Consider the following 19,199-nt stretch of genomic DNA (forward strand, 5'->3'; position numbering starts at 1 on the left):
TTCCTCCGCCATTGGTGTATGAATGGGTGAATGTAATGCACAATCTATGTAAAACGCTTGGGATAAAAGCCCTATATTAATGTACCATTTAAGTATCATTGAAATCTCTCTGCAACACTTGTTTGTTCGAGACCGAAAAAATATATGTGAATAACCGTATCAATTATTTGGTCAAATAAGTCACAACGATTTTGTAGTTATCACATCCTTCCCGAAGAGGAATGCATTTTTATTGAGGCTCTGAAATTTCACAACTGTTCAATCGCAATTCAATGTATATAGAACCACACTTTTTTCTTTTTTCAACTCAACATAGGAAAACAACAAGTAGCCTACCACAATACGGACATTACAATGCACAGACAAAAAACAAAAACAAAATACAAAACGAGTACACCACAGTCTTGACATGATTGTCCATTACAGGTCTTTGTTATTCACTACCTCTCCACACTGGAGAGGTGACAAGTTTAAATTATATCCAATCAAGGTGTCCAGCTCATTCTCCATCTCATTCCAAAACACCTGTACATTTCCAAAGCATACAGTATGTGCATATGTACCAACTTCTGTGTCACATTTATTTATGTTAGGAGAGCTGAGACCAAGCTTGCTTCTCAGTATAGAGGTGTATGATGGAGTCTGTGTAAAATGTTGAATTGTCTTTCTCTATCATTATTGCAACTCAAAATAGTGAGTGTATTTCCTATAATTCTTGTAAGTATTGTCTTCTGTCTGACATTCCAAGTCAATCTGCCACTGCCTTCGAATATGATCAGTGGAGTGGTTTGAGCTCAAAACATTCATACAGATACATCTTTCTGGCACAGGTTGTGTAAGAATATATATATATATTTTTTAATATATTTTTTTATCCCACGATTTTGTAACCCATTTTTCACCCCTGTGTCAATCATCTAATGTGATCCTGGGCTCTACACACCCTCCACCAACCTAGTCCACATATATGGGGGACAAGGGGAGAGCAACGAACTTGAACTCATGCTTCCTTCATGCCAGTGAGTGTCCAAGTTGCTCCTTTACACCTGACAGGGGGGAGTTTCCCTGGTTGGACGTAGCGCGTGGAAGGAACACGTTATTCCAACCAGTTCCTTTCCCCTCCATCAGGCGCCCCGGCTGGCCAGGGGGAGGCAGTTTAGTGAGAATATTTTCTAGAAAGGATGTTCTAGGGGCTTGCATGTTCTTTGTTACATAATGACGGATTTGTAAAAATATTTATTCCTTAGATTCTCAAATGACTCCATTGTGCCTCCGTTATATATAGTTTAGCAAGCTGGTCCAGTCCCTTATCAAGCCAAACCCTGAATACTGGGTCCTGATACGAGGGAGATCAAATCTTTTCTGAGCATGCATGTAAATTATGCCCTCACTGTGTGTTTCACAGTACCTTATATTTATGAAATGCCCAGCCTTGAAATAGGCAAAAATCTGCAAAGCTGATAAAAAGCAGGGAAATAATTGAGCAACAACCTGCAGGTCAGTTTTCCCAGCCAAAAGATGATTCTCCCAGGAGATTCTACATACCTTGCCCTGTCAACAATTTTACCACATACAAAAAAGTCCACTTTGAAACAGCTTCAATGCCTTGAGTTCAATTTAATGACAAATAAACTGGATTTAATTTGACCAAAAGTAAGATGACAGTTAAAATAATATATATAATAAAATAATATAATACAAAATCACACTTGTGTGAAGTGAGGGGCATCATTTAGTGCCCTAAACAAACATTAAAGTCCATAGACTTGGCTGGGAAAGGATTTACGTTATATAGTCGCTCTAAACAAACATTGACATGGACTGAAGTAAATGAAGTAATGAACACAAAACTATAATAAAAAACAAAAACTAGTTGTACTCGTTAAGCAGTATACACCTTCATATCATGAACACTATATGAACCACAATTATGAAGGTGAGTGGACTGGACAGTGGACACTCAGGTGGCGCAGTGCATGGTAAAATACCTGCCCTCCACTGCATCAAGGGGTTCCAATTAATCCACCATGGTGCATCTAGCTTTGTCGACCGTCTAAATCAGGGGTTCTCAAAGCTTTTGTCCGGGGACCCCCGGAAATGCTTTGGCAATGCCTCGAGACCCCCGCCCCACCCCCTCCCGACCCCCAATATAAATGTACTACTACAATAACCTTAATAATAGAGACAATACACTATAAATAAATACTGAAACCAGATATAACCATTAGGGAAGGTGTATGCATGTTCTATGTGTACTATAGTAAACTCTTTATTTCCACTTTCCAGCCATTTAGTTGCAAAAAACGGAGGGGTCGCGACCCACGGGTTGAGAACCCCTGGTCTAAATGTGCTTGGGGAGGAATTAGGAAATAATCGGCATAATGACTAAATTGAGGAGAAAAAGGGGTACAATTATGGCTAGTCAATAAATGTGTCATAATTGATGCTTTTATGTGATAATTTATGGCATAAATTATCACATAAAAGCATCAATTATGACACATTTTTTGACTAGCCATAATTGTACCCCTTATGCTTTATCATAGAGCCGTCTAAGTTGCTTGCACATTTTCAGCGAAGACAATGAGAAACTTGTGAGCAATAGAGCTGAAGCTCTTCTCTATACCTCTTATCAATCTGATGTGTGTGTATGTGTATAAAGTGACCAGCAGCCCTCAGCAAGCATACTCCTGATTTCTGTTATTGGGGGCCTGGCCAGCTCACTGTAATTTACCAAGAAAGGGGAGAAGAATGATGTGTGTTCTAGGAAGAGAGAGAGAGAGAGAAAAAAGGTCGAGCAATTTATTTGTGTAGACAGTTCAAGGAGCAATTTGCAGTAAGCAAGCGTGTGTGTGTGTATGTGGTGCGTACGTACGTTTGTGTGTGCGCAAGTGTGTGTGTGCGTGCGTTAGTGTGTGTTGACAGCTCCAACAGCTTTAAGAGAGGCTACTTTGATGTTTGACCCAGTTTGGCTGGTGCTTGGTGTAAAGCTATTTATTTAGTTTAGAGAGAAGAGTGTGTGTGTGTGTGTGTGTGTGTGTGTGTGTGTGTCTGCATGCGCTCGTGCGTGCATGTGAGTGGTGTGTCGGGCCGTCAGCATCTTAAGATGCAGCACTTTCCTTTTGTTCCTCCATCATGTCTTTATTGCTTCCTTAATGTTTCACTTGCCTTTCTTGTCTTCTTTCCCCTTCTTTCCCCCGATACTGTACTCTATTTTTTTAATACAATTTCAAGAGCAATCAAGAGCTTAATAGTATAGTCCACAAAAACAAAATCCTGTGGTCAGCATCATGTTAGTTTTATTTACCTTTCTTCACAGCAAGGACGTGATGAATAAACATTTGGGGGAAAAAACAGCAATTTAAAATGTATTACAGTGAGCGATGGTGGGTGACATCATGGTGTGTATCACCTGCAAAAGCTTGTCATTTCATTTTTATTCACTCGAATGTTGCTTTGAGCAAAACATTTTGATAATGACATAATGGTCTGACTTAACTTTATTTCCAGTTAAATAGACTTATCAATTTTTTACTTCTGCCAACAAATTACGTTGGGCAAAAACCTTGTAGCTCCATATTTCAACATTGTGTTTATTCGTAAATGAACGGCCTACTATGGTCATACAAGCGCAGCGTAAATAGCTACAAAAGTAGCATAAATAACCGTTCACAATGTGTCGCATTGTGTTCTGAGTTTGTAGATATATACATTTAGGCAAATTTAGGCTTATACAGTAGTACCAATTACACAGTGTGGAGGACATTACACACTGGGGAAATACTGTATTTGTGTAATTGCATTTATTTGTGTGTGTGTGTGTGCGTGTGTGTGTGTGTGTGTGAGTGTGTGTGTGTGTGTGTGTGTGTGTGCGTGCGTGTGTGCGCGTAAAGACACAGATAACATTGTTCTTCCAGGAATCTATCATCTATCATTGCAATAGGATTGCTTTTTATTCTCCTCTCTTTTCCTGTGTCCGTTTCACTCAATCTCTCCCTTCCTGCATGTTTTCAACTCTCTTTCCCCCTCCCAGTTCCTTACTTTAATTCTATCAATCTCTCTCCCCCTCTTCTCTCTCCTTTTAAGTACCACTCATAGTCGTGCCACCTTATAACATGTAGTTTAGCAACCACCCGCAACACAACAATGTGTCTGGTTTGTGTGTATGAATTTCTGTACAAAAATGTGGAATTATGAATGAATAGCAAAATCTTTATAGAAATAATAATTTAATTGTTAATGCAATATTAACAATATCCATGGTCGCTGGATCTACTTTTTTTCTGTGGCATATATCAGAAGTTCCTGTTGTATACAAGGAGAAAGACAATGGTATCAGCTTTATAGAATTCTTTGGTTCTTCTCAATGTTAACCAGAGCTAACCAGAAATAACAAGGGACATTTCCTTTAATAGCAACACTATGTGATCATGCCTCTGTTGACACTGTTTTGTACGAAGGTATACGTTGATTATGGTATCCATAGCAATATGCGTCTAAAATTGTCTTAGAGATCATTCTAGATTATGCTGTTTTGCAAGTACTTTTTCCCAGTAAATGTAACAATGGACACATAAATGAATGATAATTTCTCGTTAGTTCAACACCCTTTCTTGAATATTTAGCCACACTTGTGAAAAGAAATCAGGCTCTGAGACAATAATGACATCACATAGTAAAATCCTCAATGTTGATTCATCCATGCCGTATGTAACTCTGAGAGTATACAAACGTACACTCTCTGAGTTGTACACTCTGAAATGAACACTGACGATTGTACTGCAACATTACAACTGATGACATGCTACATTTCACTGACACCTGCAGTAAGTTTAACATACGGTAGTTTAGATATCTTTGCACTGTTGTTGTACTGGATAAACAATTGCATTCGTTCTTTCAGATTCCTTAAAGATTTTTTATTTAGATTTTTTTGAAAATACTGTACACTTTTTGGAAAAAGTTATTCCCCCTTATATTGTAATAATACCTGATGATCATGTTGTAGGGTGGAAAAAAATCGTGGCACTCCATCTTTAAAGTAAGCACTATAATATTTTCCAACATGCCTTGGCTTCAGATATTTGACTCATTCAGTGAAGTGTATATTATGAGGATTATCGAATGCAGTGTAGATAGATACGTAATGGTACTCAGCTTTCAGCTCATAAATACTGCTTGGCTAATACAGGTTTTCTAACCTTGATTTAGCAAGTGAGTCAATTCTGCCTGTACCTGTACCTGTAAAAACAAAATCAATTGTTGTTGTATAATGAATAATGCTAGAATTGACAGAAATATTGACTTCTCAAAAAGATAAATTCATGCAAAAAAGATATCTGTTAAATAATCAACCTTGCTTATAGTATTCACTCTATTTTCTATGTCCTAAATTGTTCCTTTTTTGGTCAGTTCTGATGCAGATTGTTGCACCTAGTAGCAGGTCGTCTCCACCATCATTATCGCATATCGTTGCAACAAAGCTTGATCTGACTGTGAGTGTGATGACAAAGTCAACACCAGTGGTTTAAAGAAATCACCAAGGATCTAGATTCATACTTGTGTCTGACACATAAACCTTTATTTCCTTCTTACATTCTTTCAGAATTCATCCAGATTCCATATACACACTTTGTAATGACACATAATAGCTTCTTTTCAACTAACCAATATTTTGTTCCCTAGGACATGTACAGTACTACTCTACTCAGAAAAGCACTGGCAAGGGCAATAGAGCAGGATGCGGCTGAGGGTAGAATGCAGAGGGATGACCTTGCATAGGGTGAAAGGGTGACACCATGGGATACGGACCACTGGGTGACTCCAGGAGGGGGATCGTGGCTGTGGCGTAGAAGGACACAGGGAGAGGTGGAGGAGGAGGAGGAGGAGGGGGAGATATAGCAAGGGAATGAACGTGGGGCGAGTAGGAGGTAAGAAATTGGGGGTAGGAGGAGGGGTGGGGGATATGTAGGGGCGGTGGAATGAGGGTGAGATTGTGTCGGACGACGGAGCGATGGAAGAGGGAGGAAGAGGAGGACAGCGTGGGCGGGAGGAGCAGGGGAGCGTGGATGGGCGGGCGGGCAGAGGGGATGGCATGAGCCACATGGATTGTTTTCTCCAGGTAGAAATGGTCGAAGCCCTGCAGTCTCTTGCTTGTCTTCCTCTCATCTCTCCTGCCTTCTCTTTCGTGCAAGTCCCTCTTTTCACACTCTGAATCTCTTTGTTTGTTTCTTTGTTCCACCTCCACCCACACCATTCCTTTCTCCTCCCTCATTTCTGACTGTTTTTCTTCTCCACTCTTTCCCCCTTCCTTCTCTTTTTTCATATCCATTCCTTCCTCCCCCTGCATGACCTTTGGATCAAGCTGTGGGCCTACAGCCTCCATGCCAGTTTCAGCCCTGCAGTCCGCATCGTCAATAACATGTCCAGAGCTATCACAGGCAGCATTATTGATAACATGATTGTATTGACGGCTGAAAATATCTTTGCTACCTTTTGTAGGACTATTACATGCACTCTTATCGGCTTTATGATCAATAACTGTGTGAGACTGGCCTCTTGTGTGCCAAGAGTGACATAGATGTTTGACTGTTTGACGGCGATATTGATCATCTTGGCCTTCCCCTTTGTTGCTGGTGTAACACGGACAGGGGTCATCATGTTTGTCATTGGTGTTACAAACACGGGAGTGGTTTATAATCATGCCATTCCTTTTACTTGCTGTCCCAAGTTTGTCACTGCAGTCATTAATGTTGTTGCTCGCTATACATGGAAGGCAGTCACACACAGTTGTGTTCGTCATGTCACAGTGAGCATTCTCTGTGTCTTTGTCAGGAGTGTTACAGTCATTAGAGGGTTCCCCACGCCTGTCATTAGAATGTTCATCAGTGACTTTGCCATTGACGTTATTGACATAATGACAGAAGTTAGCGGGTTTATCAGCGCTGTCACATTTGTTATTACAGAGCCTCCCAGTTCTGCTATCTGTGCTGAGACGGTGACAATGAATCATGTCGGGGGTATGGCATGTGGTATTTTTCTCAGAAAGATAGCTTTCCCTGTCTTGCAGAGGACTACAGTCAATTGGGTTACAGGTATGACAGTCATTTGAAAGTTTGTCAGTCACATCTACTGTAGAACGATCGCAAGACTCTGTCCCACAGTGCTCATTGGTTAACCCTTGCCCAGCGTTCTGCTGACTCATTGTCTTAGCATGTGGTCTCTGCTCACTGGTTTCCAGGATGCTGATGGTGTCGGGTGCCAAAAGGTCATTGGCTACCCTCGCTTGTCTCCTCACCCTTTTGCGTCTCTTTTTTGGCATTCCCTCTCTCTCCAGCGATTCACTCTTCCTCTTCCCTGTTGTCACTGATGTCTTTGACACATCTGTTTGTGACATCACTGGGCCTCGGCCAGGTAAGAAGACAGTAGTGTCTGCACAGACCAATTTAACATTGGGTTGTTTTCCTGTCTGCTGAGCAGCAAAGCGGTATGGGGCATGGCTAAACACCGTATCACTGTGTCCCGTGGGCATTGTTTGTCTTTGAAGACATGCTGTTCTTCTAAAGGGAGTGAGGATAATCGCTGGGTCACATGCTGTTTCTTTGAAAGGTGTAGGAACCAGACACATTTCAGGGTGGCATGCTGCTTGTCTACAGGGAGAAGGGAGAAGGCTAATCGCTTGGTTGCATGATATTTCTCTTCCCGCCTGAACGGAACTTGCTCTAATCTCTCTCTCCTTCGCATTCCCTTTCAGCTCTCCCCTCTCCTCGCTCTCTCCCTCCGCCGTCCCTCCCTCTTGTGGATTTTTGTATACCTCCTCTGTCGCTCTATCCTTTCCAGCGGAGCCAGGTGTAATTGCGAAACCGCATGGCGTCTCTATACCAGAGCCAGGGATGGGTCTAATCGCTGCGTTACATGCCGTACCCCTGCAGGGGAACGTTCTGAGCCCACGGCCCCACACAGAGGCTGATTGCTGGGATTGCTGCCGGCTGGCCTTTCCTCTCACCTGTAAACACAGCTGGCTACACCGATTACACTGATTCACAGGAAGATTACTTAATAGTCCTCTCCCTCTTTCATCCTTTCTGCCTGCGTTCTCTCTTTCTGCCTCCTCTCCCCTTGTCTGTCTCTCCCCTCCCCTCGTCCCCTTTTCTTTCCCTTCTACCGTCTGATTCTCTGCATGATAACTTAATAGCTCTTTCTTGCTCCTCTCCACTCTTTCAGCATCCTCTCCTCTCATCCCCTCCTCTCTCATTTTCTCAACTCCTCTTCCCTTAAATGACACAGATAAACTGTCTAACAAAGTTCTTCCCCTCTCCTTGTCTTGCTTTCCTTTCCTTCTTCTACCTCTCTTCCTGATACCTCTCCTCACACCTCCTCCTCTCCTCCTTTTTCTCCTCCTTCCAGTTACTGCCTTTTTTTTCAGATTGCTCGTTTGACCAAGAAGTAATTCCGTGCACATGGGGACATTTTTTTGAAGCGCCTCACCTTCTAGAACTGCATTTTCCTGGCTACACTGGAGTCCAAGTTCCATAGGCTTTTTCAAAAACAAACTCACAGCTCTACTCTCTTCTTTCTCCACCCCTACCTCCTTCTCTCGGATGTTGGGCTGTGAAGTAGAGCTGGAAGTCAGACCATTTCCTTCCTTTCTGTCTTTGCCTTGTATCTCTCCTTCTGTCCCTGTGGGCGTCCCTGTCACCATCTGTTGCTCCTCTCTATCCTTGGTCCTGTGATGTGCTCTGAAGTCATACAGTAGAGGGTTGACGCTATAGGAGATGGAGGGAGTGGTCTTGGTATAACTTAGCATCTCTGTTGGCCACAGAAGAACCCTATTGCCATCTCGACTCCTAACCTGGCAAAATGGCTCTTTGGGGCGTCTTTGACCTGAAGGGGTCAATTCTTTAAACTGGAGGGTTTGATTCATTGAGGACTTCAATGCTTTGGGCTCGTTTACAATAGTGGAAACAAATTTCTCAGTATGGTTTGAAGCTGAGGATAATGGTGGTTGGGGCTGGGTTAACTGGTAGGTTAGCGATGTATTTGAGATGAGGTTAGGACCTGAATCTGTCCCTCTATCCCCACAATAGTGCTTTCCAATCCCACCGTCACTACATAAAGATTCACGAGTTTGAGTCTGGCTGACTTTGTCTGAACTTTGGGTTCTGATCTCGCTGTTCAAATAAATATGCTTTCCAATCTCACTTTCTCTGTCCTTATATGCAGAAAGCTGGACTACAGACTGTACAGTCTCTCTCTCCCCATGAGGTGTAGTCTCATTGTCATTATTTAAAGATAACTGTGATCTAATCCCATTGTCATTTGAATCATTAGATACAATCCCGCTGTCACTTTGAACAGCTTGATGAATTGTATTTCCACTGTCCACACTGCCCTGAGCTCCAACCCCACAGTCCAAACGATCCAAACCCACTAAACGTGTATGCAGAGAGAGTGAGGATATAGGTTTAGGTTTCACGAGTTTGATTCCCACATCCGTGCTTCTTTCTGTGGATGTGGCCAACATATTTTCCTGTTTCCTTGACAAGCTAGAACTGTGCCCTGCCTGGATAAATACAGCAGCCGATTGGTGGAGAAGGAGACAGCTCCTTTTTGGAAGTGAAAAAGACATGGGACGGAATCTGCCGTGGACAGACTGGGAATCTGGAACACGCACTCCGCTTGTTGCACACTCTTCACTACTACAGCTGGGTTGTCCGTTGGTATTGAGTGTACTTTCTTCTGTAATGTTGCTGTCATTGTTGATGCTAGACATGGCAATTCTGTTGAGGTTGTTTTTCCTGTTTTCACTGGTCCTCCTAATGTTGGTGCCATGTATAGAATCATGGGTCCACGGGTATTTGTGGAGGTGGCTGGTTTTGGTAATCATGGTTGCATTGGTAATGTTAACCATACTCTTGGTCGTGGCGGATGTAATGGTCGTGGAAGTTGAAGGGATGTAGTCCCATTGGGTCTTGTGGAGAAGGCTTGTTTTTTGAGGGACTGTAGTGTTATTGATGACAGCAGGAGTAACGGTACTGGTGGTGTTGCTGTTAGCTAGGTGGATGTTTTCAAGCACTGCAGGGGCCTGGGAAAGGAATGGTCGCATCAGTTGGCTTTGAAGATCTGGATAGGAGTAGAGTAGAAAAGATTAATGGAGCCGACACTGCAATTCACATTTAGGCATAAAGAAAAGAGGTGCCTCACTTTAACATACTGTAAGCACTTTTTGCATTCATACAAAAACACATTGTATTAATTTAGGAATCAGTAACCTTACTTCTCCAGACCCCTCATGTATGTACTATTGTAATGTGTAGAATTACAGTACTATTATCTAATTTTGATTCGCTGTCAACCCTGGAGAAGGTGTAGATAACCACATCTCCTCCGATACATATGGTTCAAGGTTCAAGGTTCTTTATTATTTGTCTCCCGAGGAAGAAATTTGTCTTAGACAAAGGGCCCGCTTGCAAGCGTAGCCCTTATGTCCATGTCGCCGCAGTGCAGCGCCAAATACATCTTTCTTGCATCATAGAAAAATAAAACATAGAGGGGGGGGGGGGGGGGGTAAGATGTCATCACATCACATTTCAAGTAAGATGATAATACTCGGCTGTGCAGGCACGTTTCTGGGTGGGGGTGGCAGGGGCTTGGGCCACGCACAAAAAAGGAGGATCTTTTATTTTCCTGCGCTGTCTCTTCTTGTGGAGATTGTCAATTGGGGGGGAATCCAGATTCATATGATATGATATAGAGCCACCGGCCTCTTTTCACCTGAGTGAGGAGTTTGACAAGGACAGCGCGTTCCGCTCTCTGCTGAACAGGCGCTTAGACTAATTTATATGATAGCTTATCACCTAAAACGGTGATAAGAATTGAGGCCATTATACTCGCGGTGATGTCCTTAAGGATTGACCCCGTCTCCCCTGTGGTTTACCCAACTTCTAGACCAATCAGTGAACGGGGTGATAGCTCCAGAGTGAGAAGAAGTAAAAACAGAGAGATGGGTTTGTGTCCGCGGTGATAGCTGATCATCACTGCGACTGACGTAATGGTGTAGTTTTCCAACCCTTTGAAAACTGGAGTATGTATGAGCCTTTAGCCCTACTCAGCTTCATTTATATCAACAAAAACCTTGAGATACATTTTGTATATTTTATGTGCAATATAGAAATAAAGATTTGTCATTACAAAACTTGTACAAAAAAATCCAAATACATTATGTAATTGTAAGAAAAGCAAACTAAGACATTTTTTCTTTTTTTTTAACAGTGATTATCAGGCATGAGTGCTGTCACCTGCATCCACTGGGGTGTCTCTGGTATACATGTCAGCCCAGTTCAATTGCAGGTCCTGTCCTGCCTGGCTCACTGGCTCAACTGCTACTGTGGTGGAGCGGAACTTAGGACCACACCCTGGAGCACTGAGGAGAGCACAATATAGGAGAGGAGAGGAGTGGAGGGGAGGGGAGGGGAGAGGAGAGGAGAGGAGAGGAGAGGAGAGGAGAGGAGAGGAGAGGAGAGGAGAGGAGAGGAGAGGAGAGGAGAGGAGAGGAGAGGAGAGGAGAGGAGAGGAAAAATGGGAGAGGAGAGGAAAACCAGCTGTAAATCAATGTGCCCATGCTCTAGCCCCGCACCCCCCCCCCCACACACCACCCTTTCACATATACTGTGTATCCTATTAGTCAAGCTGCATTTACTTTAAGTGAATGTAAAACCTGTTGCAAGAGATCAACTTTTAGATCAAAGCCAGCTCCGCTCACCATTCTATGGTCCTAGTCTCCACTCTTTTATGCTGGAGTCTGCAGCCCGACGCTCTCCTCTCCTGTCTCCTCTCCTCCCTGCGTCTCCTCTTCCTGCGGCAGGCCAGGGCCCTGGTGAACTCCCGCTGTCGGAGCTCCTTCAGTCGCTGGACAACAATTTATTAGGCTTTCAATTGGCATTGTATTAAGAGCTGATGTGTAAGTAAGATGTATGATGTGTCTCTTCTACTCTAGATGTACGATGACCATTCTCTCTTCTCTGAATATGGATCCGTGGCAGTATCATGCGTTTGCGCGTGTGCGTCTGCGTGCGCGCTCGTGTGTGTGTGTGTGTGTGTGGGGGGGGGGGGGGGGGGGGGGGGTCAGTGTGCTCTGACTCAGCTACACCAGAGCAGTTTAATTCACTTACTGTGCTCTGTTTGGCTTGTCTGTTATGTGCATGTGTGTGACTGAGACTGAGTATTATCATGTTTGTCCAAGATGTGATGAAACCGGAGCCAGGATTCTCAGTGGTTTCTATAGTGAATGTTTGACCTTGTCATAGCGGCTGGTTGAGGAACGGTGGCGGTGTTGGTTACCTGTTTGTGGTGGTGGTCGTGGGAATTGATGTGGTTGTCGTACTGCTGGTGTCTCACATACTGCTTATCGCACAACTCACAGTAGAAACTCAAGTCCCCGTCATGCTGGAGAGAAAGAGAAGAGAGAGCATGACACATGGAGACGGACAGAGAAATAGAGAGGCAACAAGAGAGAAAAGCATTGGTTTCAATGAGGGATGCTAAGAAATCCACCAAGTTGTTTTTGTCATTTTGTTTTTTTTTCTTTTATGGAAAGGAACTTACTCCCTTCAGCATAAACTAAGTAGCCTTGGCAACGGATCTCAGCCAGTGAACTTTTATTGGTAATTTGGTTGATGGCTGAAATGAATCTGAACGCCTAATTTGTTGAAGGTGCAATGAGTAGAAAACGAACCTATACTGTAGACCTGGCCCACCTGAAAATCTGATGGTGTATATATGGTGTCAGTTGGATTCCTGGTCCCAGCAATGTGTTGAGGTGTCGCTGAGCAAGGCACTCACAACTTTTCAACTAGTGAGATAATGTCATACATGTTTGTGCTTATATTGTAATCTTTTGCTGTCATATGGCCTCAGCATGCGCTTGCGTGCGCGAGCGTGCGCATGTATGTGGTGCGCGCGTGCGGCTTGTTTGCACACACGTGTGTGTGTGTGTGTGTATGCGCGGGGGGGAGGGGGGTGATTGTATGGCAGACTCCTGATGTCAACCGTGCTCATGTTTATAATCCTACAATCATTTAGCTGTCATATTTACTCGTGCGTAACTGTGCGTGTATTTGCTGGTGGTGCATTGTGTGTGTGTGTGTGTGTGTGTGTGTGTGTCATCTCAAGTGATTCTGTCTCGATTGCTTCCGATTACTAATGGGCCCATCAATCACAACTATTGATCGGCAATCTGAGTCCCACACACACACACACACACACACACACACACACACACACACACACACACACACACACACACACACACACACACACACATTTATTCACCCACAGATACATTGTATGAATAAATTCACCAACATACAATACATGCAGACATGCAGGCATAAATGCATACTGTGCAAAACTATGAATACATACACTTCATGAAATATAGCTATCTCAAACCCATGTGCATGCACAACTGTGGTAATGCAGTTGGCATTTACACACTCGCACGCATGCACGCATGCATGCACGCACACACACACACACACACACACACACACACACACACACACACACACACACACACACACACACACACACACACACACACACACACACACACACACACACACACACACACACACACACACACACACACACACACACACACACACACACACACACACACACACACACACACACACACACACACACAGTACTTCAATGGAAGATTGATTTCTTTAAAAGTCAGGAACATTCAATCTGTGACTGTGGCATGACCTTGAATGGTGCTAAGGCCAGCTGTGTGTGCGCGTCTATTTCTGTGATCTAGAGTTGGTGTTAGCCAGCATTTGGTAGCTTTTAGCTGGCAAAATGACTGTGAACAGCTTTTAAATTTAAAGTGGAGACTACAAACAGACACAATATGACACAAAAGAGAGACTGGACAAACAGACACAGAGAGACAGACAGAAAGCTAGAGACCCTGTGTATCTCCTTAGAGTCCTCATTCTCTGCCACTGCCACTAAAATTCCATTAGGACATTTATTACTTTGGCTAGCATTAGCTCAGTGATTACGGCAGCATGTCTAATTCCATTAAATAACAAATTGATGTTACATTATTCTATTACAGACCAAACATTACATTTGCATTATTTAATCAAAGATGACATTGGTTTGCATTATACCATTAAAAGAGTCATTGGTTTGCATTAGCCCTGCAAAGATATAAGCTTTAGGTGTCCATTAAAGATAAATCAAGATGAGTTGGTGGACAGCTGGGAAATTGCTACTTGGAACAGATTCAATTGAACATGTACAAATACAAAAGCTTTGGCAAATTCAATTTGTATCAGGCAAAGAATATTTATATGTAGTGACTAGTGAGATGTCAGACTGCAACAGGCAACATGCTTTTTCTGCGGTACAATATACCTCAACAACAACTCAGCTTGGTGATGGTGAAAAATAATCTTATTGCTATTATACTTTATTACCACAAAAATAAGCTTAAAGCTTAAAACTCCGCCCAACACTCACGCTATAGCTGACTCAGAAAGACTCGTATATTATTATTTTAAAGCAAACTTTTTTCTTCTTCAAATATTTGCTTCTGGGGGTTAAAAGGAAATTATTATTGCGACCGAAGGTCTCAGTTAACTATGGAATCGCACATTCCCCGTCAGTTTGTGTGTCGGGCACGTGACATCACGTGACATCATCAGGGATGGAGCATGTGACATCACGTGACATAGACATATAAGGCTAGATGGCTCAAGGCGGAGTCTCTGACGTAGTTCACCCGGTGGCCATCTTGCTTCGGGGCTACAGTACAGTATGTTCTATGGCAGCTCAAAAACAGTCATAACTCGCTCAAATCTTGACGGATTTACAAACGGGTTGGTTTATTACAAACGTTATCAACGTGGCTATGATTCAGGACGCTTATTTGCTTAATTTAATTTTTTATAAAAAAAAATATATAAAAGCATATAAGTATGTGGACGTCTCTGACGTTTATAACAAACGAAACAGTTGAAATCGGTTGAAAATTAAGCAAGTTATGGTTATTTAAAAAGTACCTGCCCCATAGACACAATGTTATGTTGCCCCTCGGTAAGATGGCCGCCACGTAGCAATGTCGCTCTCATTGGCCAGCAGAACGGGTGAGCCATCTAGCTATATATATATATCGATGATCCCTGATGTCATCAATATTAAGCCCATATATGGAGATCCCTGATGTCGTCAATATTGGCCAGCAACATTTGACCTCAAACCTTAGATCTCCATATATGGAGCTGCCAAAGTTATAGTTCTCAACAAGCCATAACATTAAGATCTTACCCGGGCCCTCATGCCAAAGCACCAGCACTCGCCCAGCAGTCTGCTGTCACCCAGGCGGATATGTTGATCTGACCCCCCCGTGCCAAAGTGCATGCGCTCACCCTCAGGCGTCTTCCTGGTATTATATTAAATTACCGTTGGGCTATATTATATTTTATTACTGTATGCTATTTTAGGCATTTCTGTAATTATATTATATTATTGTGGGCCCATCGGGTTGTTGTCTTCTGTTGTGTTCTGACAGAGGGAAATTAATTGAGTTGATTAATTCATTGTGAAGACATCCAGACATCCACATCAGAGCAGACATAGAGACCTGGCTCCGCCCCTGAGGAATCATGCTGCCGTCTAGAAATAAACCCTCTACCCTGTGCTTCCAAACAACATGGTTTAGCTGAGATTTAATTTACGCTAGCTGGGCTGTTGTTTGTTGGATGAAACGTGAGCAATGTACAGTACTGTACATGCTCCGTTGATGAACTTCCAAGATAGTTTTTGAGGAATATTCACCAATCACATTCTATTGTTGCTATAGAGACATGCAAAATCCTTGTCAACATCCTTCTGCTGTTTACAACATGGCAACACTAAAGCAATACTAATAAACCAATATGAAGCAAAACATGTGAGAACCTGTTTGGTAGTCTTGCTAGTTAGCTAATTAGAGGTTCATTCAAATTGCTGCGACCTTTCTCAGCAATATTATAATGCTTAAATGTATGCTCCGTCAGCTCCGACCTACAGTACAAGCTCACAAAACGTTGCATCAGTGATGTGTTATGATCTTGCACTGTAAGGTCTGCTTTTTTCAGTGTGACACCGCCATACGGCAAAGTATACTGTAAATCAGGCTTAAAATGGTTTCGTCTCATGGGGAATCTTTGGTGGTCTGAACTAGGCTTTAAGGGGCTATTTCTCTGATAGAGCAACCGTTACAAATAGTAAGGTTGAATCATTTGTTTCATTGTGTACAGAATGAAACTGTTGTGTCACAGGTATAGGATACACAGTTCCAGATCAGATTTAAGCTGTTTATGGACAGCTTCAATGGCCACATACTGCATTAATGACATGCGCAAATGGCCGTTCACAGACAGTTAGGCCCCTGAGTTGAAATATAAATGAGCATAAATAAAAGCCAAATGTCATAAACCAAAACGTACATAGCGCTTGTTACCAAGTGCGATTGTGGATCAGCTGTTTGTCAGTAATAAAACCTTTAAAATGACATATTTGGACATGAGGCAGACTTGCAGGTGAAGATAAGTTTTAATAAGTTCCAGGCCTGGACAACATAGTGAATAATAAAGAAAAGAAAGAACTCAAAACAACATAACACAACTTGACTGTGAACAGAGAGGTACTGGTGTCAACCTCTCCCCATGGCAGCACAAACACTGAGCCATTTCCCCTATATATAGACTCCTGACTCCACCCCTGGCTAAGCAGTCAGCGAATCACAAGGCATTTAACAACACAAGCAATCAGAGCTCTCTTCAGGCCATCAAGGCAGCTTCCCAACTACAGCATCTGCATAGATAAACACAAGTATATTAATTCACATGTCACAGCAGAATGTGCACCTTCTGTGGGACTGAGAATCAACCCGTTATATATATATATATATATATATATATATATATATATATATACAGCAATATACAGCAACAACACAATGAATGTATATTGTACATTACATTACTCTGACAGAGGCTGCTCTGTCACAGCGCTGACCAAAATAAGTATACCAAATGAAAGCACTGTCCAATAAAACAAAAATGCCATTATCACAAATGTTTCATAGCATCCACCCTTACACTTGCCTTAATTGCCTTGGCAATATTTAAGTTGTTTGTTGTGTGAGATTCTTTAGCAAGGTAAAAATATTCTTTCTCATAAATATGGGATGTTGTAATAGTAGCACTTAGCAAAATCATTATTACAGTGTGGTACTATGATAGCATGAATGATGTCATGGTAAGACAATAAATGTAGCTCTGCCTTTAGCATATACCTTTAAGCTTTTTAAGTACAGTATAGCAAAATTACACTGTTACAACTTAATTAGCTGAATAGGATAGGATAGTATGACATGCACTTTATTAATGCCCCATGGGGGAAGATTGAGAGTAGGAGAAAATAATTAAAAAGTAGAAAGTGCAAATTATGAAATAAGCAATAAATACAGCAATAAACCATACAACAATAGAATAGGCAATAAACTACACTATCTTGCGTGTACGCACGCACGCACGCACGCACACACACACACACACACACACACACACACACACACACACACACACACACACACACACACACACACACACACACACACACACACACACACACACACACACACACACACACACACTTTTTGTTAGTTTGCTAACAGTCAATGAATGGAGGGGGAGCTGTATACAGTCAATGTATTAGCTAATCTAACTAACCGGTAAGCTAATTACTCACAGTGATTCATATGCGTTTACTGTAGTATTTCCAAATTAATTCCATAACTGGCTGATATTTCACAACATGTCCTATTTAATGTCATACACATTTGTGTGAAGCTGTTAAAGGACCACTTCACCACTTTTCAACCTATCTTCATATAATAGGTCCTTACTAATATGCATGAAAAAATAGCGCAATTTTTTTCTACTCGGTCTGTGTCTCATAGGAGGGCTGTGGGCAAATCAGAAACTGTCTTCCACTGACATCATCGGTGGGGAATACAAGCTAATAGAAACTGCAGGCTTTCTAGTCCTGAAAAGTTGCAATGAGAAAATGGAAGCCATCGTTCTCACGATAATGAAAATCTAACAATTTTTGTAAAAAGAATCTTGTTTAAAAAAAATCTGCCTAATGATGATGTCACTGGAAGACGGTTTCTAAACTGCCCATAGCCGTCCTATGAGACACAGACTGAGTAGAAACAAATCGTGCCATTTTATCATGATTATTAGTGAGGACCTATTATATGAAGATAGGTTGAAAAGTGGTGAAGTGGTCCTTTAAGTCAGTTCTCTTTTGTATAGTGACCAAGTACATTTATGCTGCAGAGTGTAGATTCAGAATTTTATATGAGTCCTCACAGGCCAAAGTTTTTTTTAGTTTTTTTTTTAGAGAAGCTATAGGCTAATTGGCTGTTTGCCAAATTGGCTAGCAGAATTGAAAGACTTGCCAACCACAGTCACAAATGACCACATGCAGATTTACAGCATGCTATTCAGTTTCAGCTGTCACAATCCCTTTCACACAAACAGAAGAACATTTTGCATAAGTACAAGTACATGCACGCACGCACGCAACACACACACACACACACACACACACACACACACACACACACACACACACACACACACACAGTTTCTCTCTTGTTGGTTAATATTTCACGGCTCATTTGTTTAAGTGACTGAATAAGAGAAAATGGATGACTATCAGGAAGACAACATTAGAGGGAGAAGGAAGGAGCGATACAATTGAGGATGGAGAGAGGGAAAGAAAGCAAGTGAAGAAGTGTAATGATGCAGGAACATCTTTCTCTTTCTGACTCTACAGTGTATCTCCCTCCCTCTGCCTCACTCTTCACTCATCTGTCTTAAGGCCGGTACACACTGCAATAAACCCCCGCTTGCTGTCCGTCATATTTCACATAATTTCATCATGGGTCACCGAGGAGATACAAGACCAGGCCAGAATAGGCCTGATGTTTCATTTTCACTGACAGACATTTGGCCGCTACAGACACATTTTCTCCACTCACACTAATCGGTTGGTGTATTTGAGTGGTGCAACCACTCCCTTACGGAGTTATGTGGGTGGGTGGGTGGGTGGGTGGCTGGCTGGCTGGGTGG

At 42.3% G+C, this 19,199-nt stretch overlaps 1 protein-coding gene across 1 annotated transcript in view; it reads left to right on the top strand.

The window, feature by feature from the left end:
* Positions 1 to 19,199, top strand: part of LOC310866117 (uncharacterized protein) — a 266,238-nt gene that overhangs the window by 156,077 nt on the left and 90,962 nt on the right. The gene's annotated exons all lie outside the window — the stretch shown is intronic.

This window comes from Protomyctophum parallelum (genome assembly GCF_964188405.1).
Source record: "Protomyctophum parallelum genome assembly, chromosome: 10".
NCBI classification, from domain to species: Eukaryota; Metazoa; Chordata; class Actinopteri; order Myctophiformes; family Myctophidae; genus Protomyctophum; species Protomyctophum parallelum.